This window comes from Pteropus vampyrus, unplaced genomic scaffold (genome assembly GCF_000151845.1).
Source record: "Pteropus vampyrus isolate Shadow unplaced genomic scaffold, Pvam_2.0 Scaffold21, whole genome shotgun sequence".
Lineage (NCBI taxonomy): Eukaryota > Metazoa > Chordata > Mammalia > Chiroptera > Pteropodidae > Pteropus > Pteropus vampyrus.
Genome location: NW_011888802.1, coordinates 9,156,793 through 9,171,927, shown reverse-complemented (window position 1 = coordinate 9,171,927; position 15,135 = coordinate 9,156,793). Strand labels below are relative to the sequence as shown.

The following is a 15,135-nucleotide window of genomic DNA, read 5'->3' as shown; positions in this document are numbered from 1 at the left end:
AACTTACTGGATTTCATTAACCAATGTCACCATAATTAAAACAAAACAAAACAAAACAAAAATTCCATTTCTCAAAACTATAGGCAAATTCACACCTTTGAGAATCACTATCTTTCTATTATGTTCTTGGCACCAGTTTCTATTTTAGACAGGGATTATTTGTTGCAAGGACGTGAAACCTGCTCAAGATCCCTTAAACAAAAAGAGAGTTTTATTTTAAAGGTTTGGATAAATGCGGTCAGGTCTTATGGGGACTGTCACTGGAATCAGGGCTTCTGTCTGAAACCAGATTCATTCTTTCAGTATACTTTAGGCAAAATATTCTTCTTTAGGCTTTTGTTCGTCAGTCTGGTCTGTTTTGCTTTTCACGATTTTAACTTGGCTTTGCTCTTTCACTTGGCTCCCCACAGCTCATTGATTCCATATCTCAGTGTCTCTTTGATTAAATTCAAGAAATAGGTAGGATTCCTGACCTATCTGTTGTCATTTATGGTGAGGCTGCAGTAGAAAGTCTGCTATACTTTTGTCTTAAAAAGATTTCATCACATTTATAATTTTTTGTCACAGCCACTCCTACCAAAAATTAGATTATGTGAAGCTACTTTTAGAAACAAATTAAAATTATGCATGTAAATGTCATCTGAAAACAATTTTAAAACTATCTCAAAAGTAAAACCTTGATACACTAAATAATCATACATTTTAAATATACAGCAAAAAGTGGCTTGACAATTACAATCTCTCCTTTTACACCTAGAGTGAATTCAAATACTCGATTTAAGAAGAAATTTGCATGTTAAAAGATTAACAAAGAGCTAAGTTAGTGCAGGATATCTGCCAAAATAATAACCAGTGATCATCGACAACCTTAAAGAAGGAAGAAAATAAACTTTGTTATAGTTGTTTTTCAAAACGATCTTGAACTACAATTCTATCTTATTTGTGAAAAAGTTCTGCAAATGCTATTTTATGAGGTCATGAAAGTGAGGGCCTTTGATGAAATTAGTGTCTTTAAAGAAGAGACACCAGAGAGTTTGCCGTTTCTCTCTTTCCATGTGTGGGCATAAAAAAGAGGTTATATGAGTACACAGTGAGAAGGAAGCCATGTACTAACCAGGAAGAGAGCTTTGACCAGGAAATACATTTCTGATGTTTAAGCCACTGAATTGATGGTGTTTTGTTATGGTAGACCAACCTGGTTAAGATACTATCCATTTTAACTTTTGCAGCTATCACCTTTTGTAAGGAATATTCAAATTAACAGCATCAGCATATTCAACTGGAATATACTTTCTTCCATAATCCAGATAGATTTGAATAGGAAGCAGCATATAACAAGAAATACTTGATCTATAGTTGAGAGCAAGGAAACTTTCTGGTGTCTGGTGAGATAAGCTCGGATACAGAGTGAAGTCATCCAAGAATTTTGCTTTCCAAAGTCTGGTTCTGTGGTTCTAAGGTCAAGATCTGCACATACTAACCTTTGCCAAGGCTTTTTGATTCAGAGGTTTTTAGATATATCTTTCATGGATGATATAAGTTTCACACTTGTACACAATATCTTAAGGTAGGAATTAGAGTACGATTTCGGTAAGGACCATATAGTCTCTTTGGCATTTAATCAACTCCTTGTTGTAGCTATAGAATATATGCAAAAAAGTGAGCATGGCTGTGTTCCAATTAAATTTTCTTTACAGCAGCCACAGTCTACAGGCAGAATTTGGCTCACTTGCTATAGTTTGCTGACCCCCCCGTCCCGCCGTTGTTGTTTTTTTAATTTCATTTCCTTCTGTCTCAAGCCATCATGTACCAATATTAGAGTCTTAGGAAAAGGTGGCATTCCTGGGCAAAACTAAACTTTTTTACAGCCCTCTCACAATGTAGTATAATAACTAACGAATCACCTCACAAAACAGTTTCAGTCTATTCCTTCTCAAATAGGATTTACTCCTCCTGTAGATGTGCTTGCTTCTTTCTTTTCGATATTCCTCAGAATTTAGAGTCTGTCCTTTGGGATAATTTCTACTATCCTATTCAGGGCTTGAGTAGAGGTGGTTTGTTATAGCTGCATATTGACTGCTTATATTTAATTATTTTCCCTTCAATTATTTGGATTGAACTCATATTCCTGCTCTAAATTCAGGAATCAATTGAACATTGGATTTCTACTTTGTGGTGAATAGTGTGAAAATAAATATGATACTGTTCCTGTTTCTAATGATGCCTCATTATCCAGAATCTTTAGTGAAAGAAGTGTTCCATATGACTGATTTTCCAATAACAAAAGCTCATTGTTTTAAGCACCAAAACTTTAGTTTATTAAAACCATTTGAATTAAAGTTTGAAAAATTACCCACTATCTCATTATTTTAAACAGTCTACTGACCAGAACTGAACCCTTTTAATTCCTTAGAATTATGAAATGAACCAATATTAGTACAGTGAGCAGTAATTATGTTATATTCTTAGGAGATGGTGAGCTATGTAGGGGTATTTTCTTTTATAGTAAATGACTCTGGAGAGCCTATATTTTTGAGCATGGCATAATTTCTGTCACTCACATCATTTGTTCCCCAGCTCAATTCCTCATGGGATTATGCCCAACTTTAAATATATGGAAAATTATTGTGTGTGAAAATTAAGCAAGGTGCATCTAGCTTGATACATTAATGAATCATTGTCATTCGAAACCTCTGTGAGAGACTCAAGGAAGCAGTTTTTGAAGTTATTATTTGAGTGTGGTAGGAATGTGAACGACCTTTCCCTTCTTCGGAGAAACACTTTCAGCAGAGTCTTTGATACTTCTCTGTTGGGAAACCACAGTGCCAGTAGCAACTGCAGTTTGGGTGGCTTTGAAGGCCTCAATATCAGTCTTCATGCCAGCACCAACACCACCACTAGCTTTTGCATTTAGTGTGGAGTGTCTTGACCCACTGGAACAACTTGAGCGCAACCTGGCACTTGCACAATGAGGCTTAAGCAAGAAGACGGCAATAATGGTAGTGGCGGCATCAGGAAATGCTGTCATGGAGTTTTGGGTGGTTTGGAAGCATTTGTAGGAGGGATTATCATGGAGAGTTGAAGCCGCCCGCAGGAAATGGATAAGCAGAGTCAGCGGCACTGCATGCCTGTGAAAGTGCTGTGCCCATAGGTATATGTAAGGCAGATCTGGCTAAATGCCATGGGGAATTTTGTTAGAGGTCCTACATAGTGAGTACCAGGTACTCCAATGAGAGACATACTGTTAATGCATGAAATTGTCACTTTATTTTCACATCCAGTGTGGCGTTTTATTTGTATTAAATGTTTTTGAGCACTAGTTTCCAAATCTGCAGAAGGGGATGAACAAATTTATTCTATGTGCTTTTAATGAAGATTAAATAGGGTTCACAAACAACTCAGTAGAGTACATGTATAATTCTCAAATATCTGCCTTCTTTGTTTATCACTTTCTTGGAGATCCTTGTCCTCTTCCTGAATGGATTCTCAGAGCTGTCCACTGGACTATTGATTCTCAATATGCATGTGGACCTCCCAGCCCCTGCAAGTGCTACTTCACCACTCAGTCCCTTAGACATAGAAAATTACATTTTCTCTCTCCAGATGGCAAATTTAGGGGTAGATATAAACAGGCCGCTTTTGCCTTTTCCGCCTGGTCCTTTTAATCATCTTCCCACCATCACCACTATAGGTTAGATAGGTAGATAAGATGTTTTTTTTTTTTCCTATAGAGTTGGAATTATTAAAAAGAGATTACAATCATTAGGAAGAGGTTTTTTTTAATTAAAAAGATAAAACCATATTAAACTAATTAAACAAAGAGGCCATTAGACTAATGTGGTTATAATGTTGTGGCTGCTTACCTAAGCAAAATAAAATCTAAGCCTATAAATATCTCAAGGTTATGAAATAGAAACATAAGGACAGCCAATCACAGCCAACTAAGCTTTAAGCTATAGCCGATCAATAATTTCCTTGCTTTACTTCTGCCTTTTCTCTATAAAAGTCTCTCCCTAGTTGCTTGTGGAGAGCTTCTAACCAATTGTGGTTTGCTGCTGACCGTTTCAACTTGATTTTTGCTCAGAAAAACTCTCAAAATTTTTATACCTCAGTTTATCTTTTAACAACCATGACACTTATAAAATATAAAACAAATGAATGCCAAAGTTTATTTTTTACTCTAATTAAAGAAAAATCTAGTAATATGTTACAACTGATACTAGAAAAATTTAGTACAAAATGCCACACATATTATGGTTAATCATGAATGTTGAGATGGGTTTAGAAATTGAGGCAAAACATTAAAATTTATTTTTTATTTTTCAATTGACATACAGTATTATATTAATTACGGTTGACATACAGTATTATATTAATTTCATAGAGATTAGACATTTATGTAACGTATAAGGTGATCGCTCCGATAAATTTAGTACCCATCTGACACTGCACATAGTTATTATAATATTATTGACCATATTCCCTATACTATACTTTATATCCCTCTGAATATTTTGTAACTACCAATTTTTACTTTCTTAATCCCTTCCCCTTTTTACCCATCCCCTTATCTTCCCTCCCATCTGGGAACCCTCAAAATGTTCTCTGTGTCTATGAGTTTCTTTCGTTTGTTTATTTTGTTCTTTAGATTCCACATATAAGTGAAATCATGTGGCACTTGTCTTTCTCTGTTTGACTCCACTCAGCACAGCACCCTCTAGGTCCATCCACATTGTCTCAGATGGCAAGATTTTATTCTTTTTATGGCTGAGTAATATTCCATTGTATATATGCACCACCTCTTCTTTATCCATTCATTCATTGATGGACACTCAGGTTCCTTCCATTTTCTGGCTATTGTAAATAATGTTGCAATGAACATATGGATGTACATGTCCCTTTGAAGTAATATATTGATTTCTTTGGATAAATACCCGGGAGAGGGATTACTGGGTCTTTCTTTGTCTCTCGTTATAGCCTTTGTTTTAAAGTCTGTTTTGTCTGGTATAAGTATTACTACCACGGCTTCATTTGTTTGTTTCCATTTTTAAAAAATATCCTTTTCTTTCCTTTCCTTTTAGTCTGTATGTGTCTTTCAATCTGAAGTGAGTTTCTTATAGGCAGGGTCTTGTTTTCTTTGCCATTCAGCCACCCTGTCTTCTGATCGGAGCATTTAATTCTTTTCCATTTGAAGTACTTGTTGATAGTTATGTAGTTATTTCCATTTTATTATTCATATTTTTGACATATATATATTTTTCTCTTCTTAAAGAATTTCCTTCAATAATTCCTGTAATACTGGCTTGGTGGTAATGAACTCCTTTAGCTTTTTCTTGTCTGGGAAGCTCTTTATCTGTCCTTTACTTCTAAATGATAACTTTGAGAGGTAGAATTTTCTTGGTTTTACGTCCTTGCTTTTTATCACTTTGAATATGTTGTGTCCATCCCTTCAGGTCTGAAAAGTTTCTGTTGAAAAATCAACTGACAATCTTATGAGAGCTTCCTTTCTCTTGCTGCTTTTAAAATTCTCTCTTTGTCTTTAATCTTTGGCACTTTAATTGTTATGTGTGCATGTGTGGGCCTCTTTGGGTTCATTTGTTTGGGACTCTTCGGGCTTCTTGGGATTGTTTGTCTCTATCCTTCACCAGATAAGGGAAAGTTTCCATCATTATTTCTTCAAATAGGTTTTCAATTTCTTGCTTGCTCTCTTTTCTTCTGATACCCCAATGATGTGAATGTTGGTATGCTTAATATTGTCCCAGAGGCTCCTTAATCTATCCTCATTTTTTTGGATTCTTTTTTCTTGTCTCTGTTCTGATTGGGTATTTTCTGCTTCTTTATCTTCCAAATCACTGATTCAGTCCTCTGCTTCATCTTATCTACTGTTGATTTTCTCTAATATATTCTTCATTTCAGTTATTATATTCTTCATTTATGACTAGATTTTTTTTAATGTTTTCTATCTCCATTTTTATGTTTCCTATCTCTTTGTTGAAGTTCTCACTGAGATCATTGAGCATCTTTATTATAATCAGTGTTTTGAAATCTGCATCTGATAGATTGCTTGTCTCCATTTTGTTCAGTTCCTTTTCTAGAGCTTTGTAACTTTTTTTTTTTTTTAATGGAAGCATAGAAGTTGGGCAGAGTAACCAATTGTCTTTTCTGTAGATAGAAGTTATTTGCAAATATATAGACAAAAATTATTTGAATTTGTATCAGTTATCTATACTTTCCAGAGTTGTAAATAGCTTTTTTTACTTTAACATTTTTATATAATTGAATTCATTTGATATTCAAGTGCAAGAGGCAGATATCTTCTCTGAGATGTGAAAGAGATTTTTTTACTTGAATGCCCTTTAAGAATAGTAAAACCAGCAATTTTATATATGCATTCATGTGTGTATAGAGGTACTTCAAAAAGCAAAGCATCATCTCTTCGTCCATTGTTAACTGAATGTTAAGAATGTGGACCACTAGGCATCATGAGCACCAAAGTCCTGAAGGCAGTTGAAAAGTATTTTGGGGAGTGGGATACGGTCCTGGTGTGGGATACAATCCAACAGGGGCAGGTCCCCAGGTGCCGGTGCTTAGGAAAGACGATAAGTTAGATAAGATCCTTGAGACAGATATGACCCTCTTGGTGCCAAAGGTCCAGTTGGATCTGTGTGTGCACCATATGGTCTCAGAAATTCTGAAAAGCACATATTTAGTGTAGGATATGGCCCTGTGGGACTACGGGCTGGTACAATTAAGGCTGAATAAAAACTAGCAGATACATATTGCTACATTTTTTTAAATGGACGCAAATTTTTAAATGGATGCAAACTGTGTATTTTCCCTCAATCTTATTTCCATTTTCTGTTTAAGAGTCTGTGGAAAAACAACTTAAGACCACTCAGTTGTTGTTCCTTCCCATTCAGTGGCCTGAGCAGTGGGAGTTGCAGACCAGACTTCAGTGGTAGACTGAGTGCCCCAGTCTTCAGCAGGAAACAGCTCGACTGGTGCAGATGGCACCTGCACGCATTCCGGCCCATCCGTGACCACAGGTTGAGCAGTAGTAATACACTCAGGGGCTGGAGCAGTCTGTTCACCCTGAAGTTTCTCCTTGGGCATAGCCTTAACAATAAGGGCCTCCTTTTCCTTTTCGGTCTCTTCAGAATCTCTGGAGAAGTAAAGGTCATATGTGACTTCCCATGGATGTTCAAGGAAGATGGTGCTACATATGTGCAAAACTTCCCCTGGCCAGCCTCCACCACAGCAAACACACTGAGTGTACTCTCTTGTGGTTATATGAGATTGCAATGTCCACATAGTGCAGAAGAGTCTGTGTTACACAGAGCAATGGTAGGCAGGTTCATATGACTGTGTCTTTTGAAAGGCAAAAAACTTCATAGCTTCAGGTAATTCTGAAAGAAATGCTAGACAAAGCCTACTCTTCTGTTGAAAACACTGGTAACTTTTTATTCTATTTAAAAATCTTTCACAATTTATCCCTAAACAACGAAGAAAAGAAATAATTAAGGCTATGCATAATATATGATTTTCTCCAGATTCCAGAGGAAAACTACCTAAGAAATCACAGACATATCCTTAATTTCTATTCCCTCTCTTCCTTACCCTCTTTCTCATCTCTATCAAAGATCTTCCTACTTTAAAAAAAAAAAAAAAAAAACACATGTAGATCTCTACTTATTCTTTGTAATGTTCAAGACTTATCTAATGAAGTAATTTTTACTGAAGGATCCAGTTTCCTCTTCCCATTATATATTTCTCTAAGCAGAGTCACTCAAACTGAACCATTGCCATAAGCCTTTAGCCAAATTATTGGTTTTGGCTGTAACTATGCCAAAGCCTACAGAACAGAGCAGGGAGAGGGGCTCTGTCACAGTGAGCCATGCAGTTCAGCCCAGGTCTGGTCTTCATTGCTCCTCCATCTTCATCAGTTTTAGTTCGTCTGTTTCTGTTCTCACATTTTCAAGGAGTAAAGATCAGAATTGTTGGACACATTCACACATGTATGTCCAGAGTAAAACTAACATAGAGAGTAGGCTAAATTATATTGAGGGGAAAAATAAATGTTTTTCAAACTGCTTCATAATTTTTCAAGGCACTAGCCTTTCCATAGTCAGTCAGTCACCTTATCATGAGTGATTGTTTAGTTCTTTCATTAATTACCGTGGGGACTCTATTGACCCTTTTGGTAATTAGAAAGGAACCACAGAACTCTTTATGGCTGTGCTTTTAGTTTCAAAAAATGAATGTTTGAAGTAATTGTTTTAATAAGGACTCCATTACACTTTTAGCCAACGGCCATTATTATGCTCAGTGTCAGTCAGGGAAGTGAGAATGTTTGTTCACTTCTCGTTTACTGCTTCAGTCTGAGAAAATAAATAATACTGCTTGATAGAGCAGTATGTAACATAGAAGGATAAAGACACTAAGAGAGGTTCTAAGACAGGGATTGGCAATCATTTTCTGTGAAGGGACAATTAGTAAGTATTTTTGGCTCTGAAATCACATGTTCTCTGTTGCAACTACTCAATGCTGTCATTGTTGGTGATAAGAATTCCAAATTTCACCCAATGTTCAACATTCTTTTTTATAAAGAAGTCTTCTCTTATAAAGGAATATTTCCTTACTTTGGACTTCAAAAATTATTTATTGTTTTTATTTTCCCCTTTGCTACTTATTTAGATCTCTTACTGGTGTCTCAACTTTCTACCCTCTTAAATACTGAAGTATCCTCCAACTCAATCTTAGATCTTCTAATTTTTTTTTGTAAGTATTCTCTCTCCCTTGCTGATTCTTTCCAATCCCTTGATTTAAAAAATACCACCTGTAATATGATATCCCCCCCCAAACTTATATCACTAGTCGCAATCCCTTAGTTTAACCTCAAACTGTATATACAACTTTAAAATTTAAAATTTCCACTCCAGTGTCCAACATTTCTCCCCAGTGTATCAACCTAACAATTCAAAATAGAATTGTTGACTCTGGTCCTTACAACATCTTCCTATTCAATGTTGTCCATCTTACTTAAGTACTTGTCCCCCATCTACTTATAACAACATACTATTACCACTCACATTTATTCCATTACACATCTTATAACTTCAAACTTCAGACTCTATCTCTAATCTGGCCACCTCTCACAACTTCCACTTCTACCACCCTAATACAAGCTGCTATCATCCATCATAAGGTCTTTACCAGTGCCTTTCTCACTGACCCCCACCCTCCCGCATGCCGCTTTATAGTCCACACAAATGTCAGAGTGTTTTTTCAAAGTGTACATCAGACTATGTAAATCTCCTGATAAAAAGGATCCAGTGACCTTCCATTTTATGTGGGATACTATCTCAAGTCTATATGTTGCTCCAGAAGGTTGTAAATAATCTGGTTCTTGCTTGTATCTTTGTTCCTTGGTGATGCCAGTCCTAGTCTTTCCTCCAATTCTTTTTTTGTGGTGCTCCCTCAGTCTAAAATGGCCTATTCAGGAATTTCATTTATGACCAGTCAATCAACATAATTCAGTTTTTTTGCTACAGTTCCCTTTCCTTATCGAAAATGCACACCCTATCGCTTAGCCCTTTAACTGCTCCTTATTCCTTATTTTCTTCATAGTACTTAAAGATTTCAAAATTTATACAATTTATTGACTTTTTTACTTATTTGTTGTTAGCCTTCCTTTCTGGAATGTAGGCTTTATCACAATAGGGACTTGTATGATTTCTTACCCACTTCTTCAGGGTAAGGAATGTCTGACATATAGTATGCACACACTATATATTTATTAAATGAATAAATGAGTGTTTTATAATTTATTGCCTATTTAGCTTAGAATACATAACTTCATTAAAATTTAATTGAAAGAAGCATCTCATTTTAATATGAATTCTTGTATTAGTGAGGATAGGTATAGTTTCATAAGTTTACTGACAATTTGTATTTATTCTTCAGGGAAGAACTTGTTCAAAATTACCTTATTTCTCTTCATAAAGGAAAGATGCTGGTAATCATAATAGTATAACTAGACAAAAGTAATTAATTCAAATAAAATTGGTACAACCACTTCCTTCACTACCTTTATTCATGACAATAATTTAATTTCTTTAAAATTGACTTTAAAAAGCTTATAATAAAACAAAATGTCCTCTAAAGAATCACTTTTTTAAAGCAATTGGCAAATCTTGGTATTTTTCTTGAATAAATCATTGTCTCGGTGACTTCCAGGTAGAATTTAACTTTAGATGACTATAATCCATTCTTGTATGACAACATAATTGTTTACATAAATCAAAGTAGTATAAAATGAAATATTACATTAAATAATTAGAACAAACTGGATTTTTAAAAATAAACATGCCAAAACATAATTTAAATATGGCACACTTAAAATTTTTTTTTTAATACTCACTAATTTTAATTCTAATACTCTAAATAGATGTCTAATTTTTCATGCATTTAGCAATGGACAATATTATTGAAGGAATCACATTGCACAATATTTCTATAGTCCATGCCTACCCCAGAGACCTCATTTCTTTAGTATGCATATTGTCTTTATAAAAACATACTTATGTTTTACATACAACAGAACTATTACTTGGTCTATACTTATCCTTTCCTGGCATTTTTATACTAGAAATTTACTCCTCTCTGTAAAGGAGAGCTTCATTGGACCAATGTCAGGGGCTCTACTGGATCCACCACTTTTCTTCTTGGTCAGTGATTTTCAACTCAGTTCCTTGGTGTCCTTGTATTTGTTCCAAGAATGTGGATTGAGGGTAGACAATGGGGTGAGAAGGTCAAATAAAAGCAGGCAGGAGTCCATGCCTCTTAACTTAAACTAAATGTGGATTTCTGGTCCTTTTCATGATGATATAACAAACATATCGATATCAGTGTGCAGACCCAGCCAAAGATGACCTCATTGACAGAAGGGCCAAGGAAGAGTGTGAGCAGAATTCAATCTTGAGAGTACAACAAAACTCTACTATTCCTATAAACAAGCTTACCCTCATCTAGACTAAAGTAGAATGGCAGATTTGAGTACCTCTCCTTTTATTTAACTTTTAGGTCATGTATATCAAAACTATTTCCACTAATCACAAATTTAGAATTGACATTCTATGTTTTCTCATAGCATTAAAAAAACAGAATTCATATGTAATTAATTTATTTGCATAACCTGACTCTTCTTTTCTTCTTCCCTTTTCCTTTCTCACTCTATCTCTTTATCTTTATAAGAAATGTATATTATTTATTTTTGTATGAAAAGCAAAATAGCCATTTTAAAAATTGGATATTTTTTAATGTTTTAGGCAAATAGATCAATTTTCTATGTGATGAAACGAATTTTCGTCGCTTTTTTTATTTATATGCATTCTTTTCTAGATCGGTTCATTTATATATATCAAATTGTTTTTATTTTAATTGACAATTACTAACAGGTAAAATAGAGAAACTATTGACCGACGTGGCAAAACTTTAAAAAGGGAATTTTTAGTCTTAGAGATGCTTGGAATTAGATACCCAAATGCTGCAAGGAGTCTGCCTCTTACTATATCTTGTCTAGTGCCTGAAGATATTATTCTCTTTGGTTAAGTAATAGACACTTAACCGGGCAACTCCATATTTTACAGTCTCGTAATCAACAGCTCCCTTCTACCAGTTTCCATTAGAGAAATAATAGGGAAAACCAATGTTTGAAACATGTTGGGCCCTATGGCCATCTGCACATCAATCCTGTGGCTTAGAGAGTCTGTCATTGGACACACTCATCTGTCTTTACCAGTCCTCCATGATTGGCGGGGTAGAATAGCAGTTTCTCCAAAGTGAACCCTACTGTTTTATGTAGAATAAGCAATGGATATCAATTAGCAACACTTTCACAGGGAATCTTTATCCTAAAAGCAACTAAATGCTGCCTTAATGTATCAGAAATAATGCAAATATCAAATATTGTAAATAAATCTGTCAAAATGATGTGGTAGGAGTCTTGGATCCACTGAAGAGCTCTGCTGCTATTGGCAAGCCATTTAAATGATCTGATCCTCCTTGTCTCTATCTGTGAAGTGATCATAAACAACTGAATTATAGTTTTGTTTAAAAAATTGGAAACTAGAACACATGTCTGTATACTGCCTCCAGTACCTAGTAAATGGTAAGCAATGAGATGGTGGAAGCCTTCATAGTTACTTGTTCTTCTGGTAGAATTTTGCAATGAAAGCACTTTTTCTGGGCTTTAGTATAGCAATACACACTCCATCTGAACACTCTGCTTGTGACTGCGACATTTTTTTCACCTTGTAGCACAAAAGAAAATGTTCCTTAATATGCACAATACACATTTCTCCTGCTTTTGTTTTTGTTTCTATCTTCTTTTCCTCTAGGTCTCTACTTTCTGTTTCCCTTTCCTGCCTATCCTGTCATCTCCATTTTAAGTTTCTCCTTTTCCCATCTATCCTCCATCGCTGGCTGCCCAGTGTTCACTCTCCGCCCACCTGGGGACTTCCGCGCCCATTCAGACTTATATGAGAGAGTATGAGGCCCATTAGGCTTCTAATGCCATGACCAGATCATAAGTAACAAAACTTCACTCTTGGCAATCTATTTCTATTCTCTGAGATATGAGAGGAAAATGGTGGTTAATTATATGAAAAATTGTTGTATACTGAACTTGACTGCTTGCTCTTGCAAATCACACTGATAAGTTGTTATAGATAGAGTTCAGAGCAAGTAGTTTCAAAGGGTAGGTATAAGTGCATTTTGTTGAGGAAGTCTCTGTGAAAGGAGAGTGGATTCCATAGCCAAATTCTCCAGTCCTCTGGGTGTGTGTGTGTGTGTGTGTGTGTGTGTAATGACAGACCAAATCCCATGGTATCTTTCATACTTGGATGACATAAAGCATCTTTCTATTCAATAAGCAGTATGTGTTCTGGAAATGCCAACTTATTAAAATATAATTAGGAAAGTAATCCTATTTTCCCCATAATAATAGTGCATTTTAAATTCAATATATGCATTTTGATACTTGTACCACGTTTCCACTCATTAGTATATATAAGTCAATCTATTTTCTAGTCATACACATTGGTGGATCAGGGTAATATATGAACATGAGCCTGATGTAATAGCATCCACTTGGGATATCATATTCAGATATTTATAGGACTAAATATAGCTTTTCTGAATCATTGAACTTCACCACAATTTTACCATATCAACAAACGTGGGCCACTCTGTTTCAAAATACACTTTACTCTGACTTAACTCTTCAACATCCTCTTGATTTTGTACCTTATTTTGTGTATTTCTTAGGTCCTTTCTCTGTTTATTCACGAATGTAACCATTTTCAATATGGAAACCCTCCTTACTATAAGTCTTATATGTAACTCTCTTAGCAGAGTAACTTAAGTACTTTTTTGATGATGAAGATGTTAGTATAAAAATACCCCATATTATGTAATTGAGAGTGTTTGACAGTGATTTATGCATTTGTAACACCTTAAGACTTTGGCATTAACAAGTGTCATCCATGTCAAAACATAAAAAGATAATTACTTTGTGAAAAGAGATGTTACCCAGGTAATTCCTTAGAAGTGTATGTTACTTCCAGTAGAACTGAAACTGCATGCCATTGCCAATGAGAACATTTCTTACTGTCATTAATACAGAATATTAATTTTAATGAGGTTCCAATCACATTTGGCTGTCATAGGCTTTTAAACATCTCCTTGGTCTGTTACTTGGTTTCATTAATTAGTATGTATATTTTCAGGAGCCTAAAATAGATATGTTAAGCAGAAAATTTAGAGATATGTTCTTGACATCCTATTTGGTTTTTACACTATTCATAGGATAGAGAGTATTAAGTATTTGTGGAACAGACTTCTCTATTCTGATAAGATGGAGAACATATGTTACAGATATTTAGTAACTTTATAAGAGATATAATATACACATTTGGGGTAGATTGGAGAGGGAGTGAGTAGAGGTGGAGAGACTGCTGCAGCCATTAATGAATTCTATCAAATCTTTTGCTGATGTTTCACAATTAAAAACTAGCTTTGCTATGGACTGATTTGTGTCCCCCTAAAATTCATGTGTTGAAGTCTTAACCCCCACATACAATGTGATGGTATTTGGAGATAAGGCATCGGGGAGTAATTAGGTTATGAGGATGGGGTCCTCATGATGGAATTAGTGCCCTTATAAGAGGCACAAGAGAGCTCTCTCAGTCTTTCTTTTTCTTTCTGTCTCTCCACCGTGTGAGGATACAATGAGCCAGGAATAGAGACTTAACCAGTTAGCTAGCACAACACATTGATCTTGGACTTCCCATCTCTAGAACTGAGAAATAAATGTCTGTTGTTTAAGCCACACTATGATATTTTGTTTTAGCAGCCCAAGTAACTAATATAAGCTTTATAATCTATATAGATAGTAATATGTTAATTATATTAGGAGAGTTAATTGCTATTTGGTAGACAGTAATAAGGAGAATATTTCTATTCGATTTTGCAGGAAAGATGCCTGAAAAATAAAAACAACTCCTCTTGAATGGTTCATAGTTTAAAAGTCTGACTCATAGTCTTTATGCTCCAATGACATATTTCAGTTTTAAATTTGGCTGAGCATAAAGCATATGAGTGACAAATATGTGGTGGAACATGTCACTATAGGTCATGTCTCAGTGGTATTTTTTAAGAACTGGTAAATGTAATAGAGTTTTGTACATTTTCTGAAGCATTCAAGTGACTATAATAACTTTTCTATAATTTCATTTGAGTCATGTAACATGTTGCAAATATTAAAATCAGCTTATCTTTATTTAAAACAAAAATCTGTTTCAGTGATGTGCTTTGAAATGGCTGTCAGATATTAACTTTGTACCATCTATTTCAGCATTTATAAATAGCACTTTAAGTAAGTCATGGCCCTCAAATAGTGCTACATTAGCATCTTTATCAATGTTTTATATAGCTATATGGCTAATGAAGAAACAAACAATTTTTGAAGAGATATTATTTGATGATAGTGATAATTCTTACTACAAAAATATTTTTGGTTAAAACTACATAATACACACTAAGCTCTAGTATGTATAATTTAAAAATAGAAACAGT

At 34.9% G+C, this 15,135-nt stretch overlaps 1 pseudogene; it reads right to left on the bottom strand.

Moving 5' to 3' along the window:
• Window positions 1-6,885: 6,885 nt before the first annotated feature.
• LOC105289033 lies at window positions 6,886-12,302 on the bottom strand (annotated as a pseudogene).
• Window positions 12,303-15,135: the final 2,833 nt, after the last annotated feature.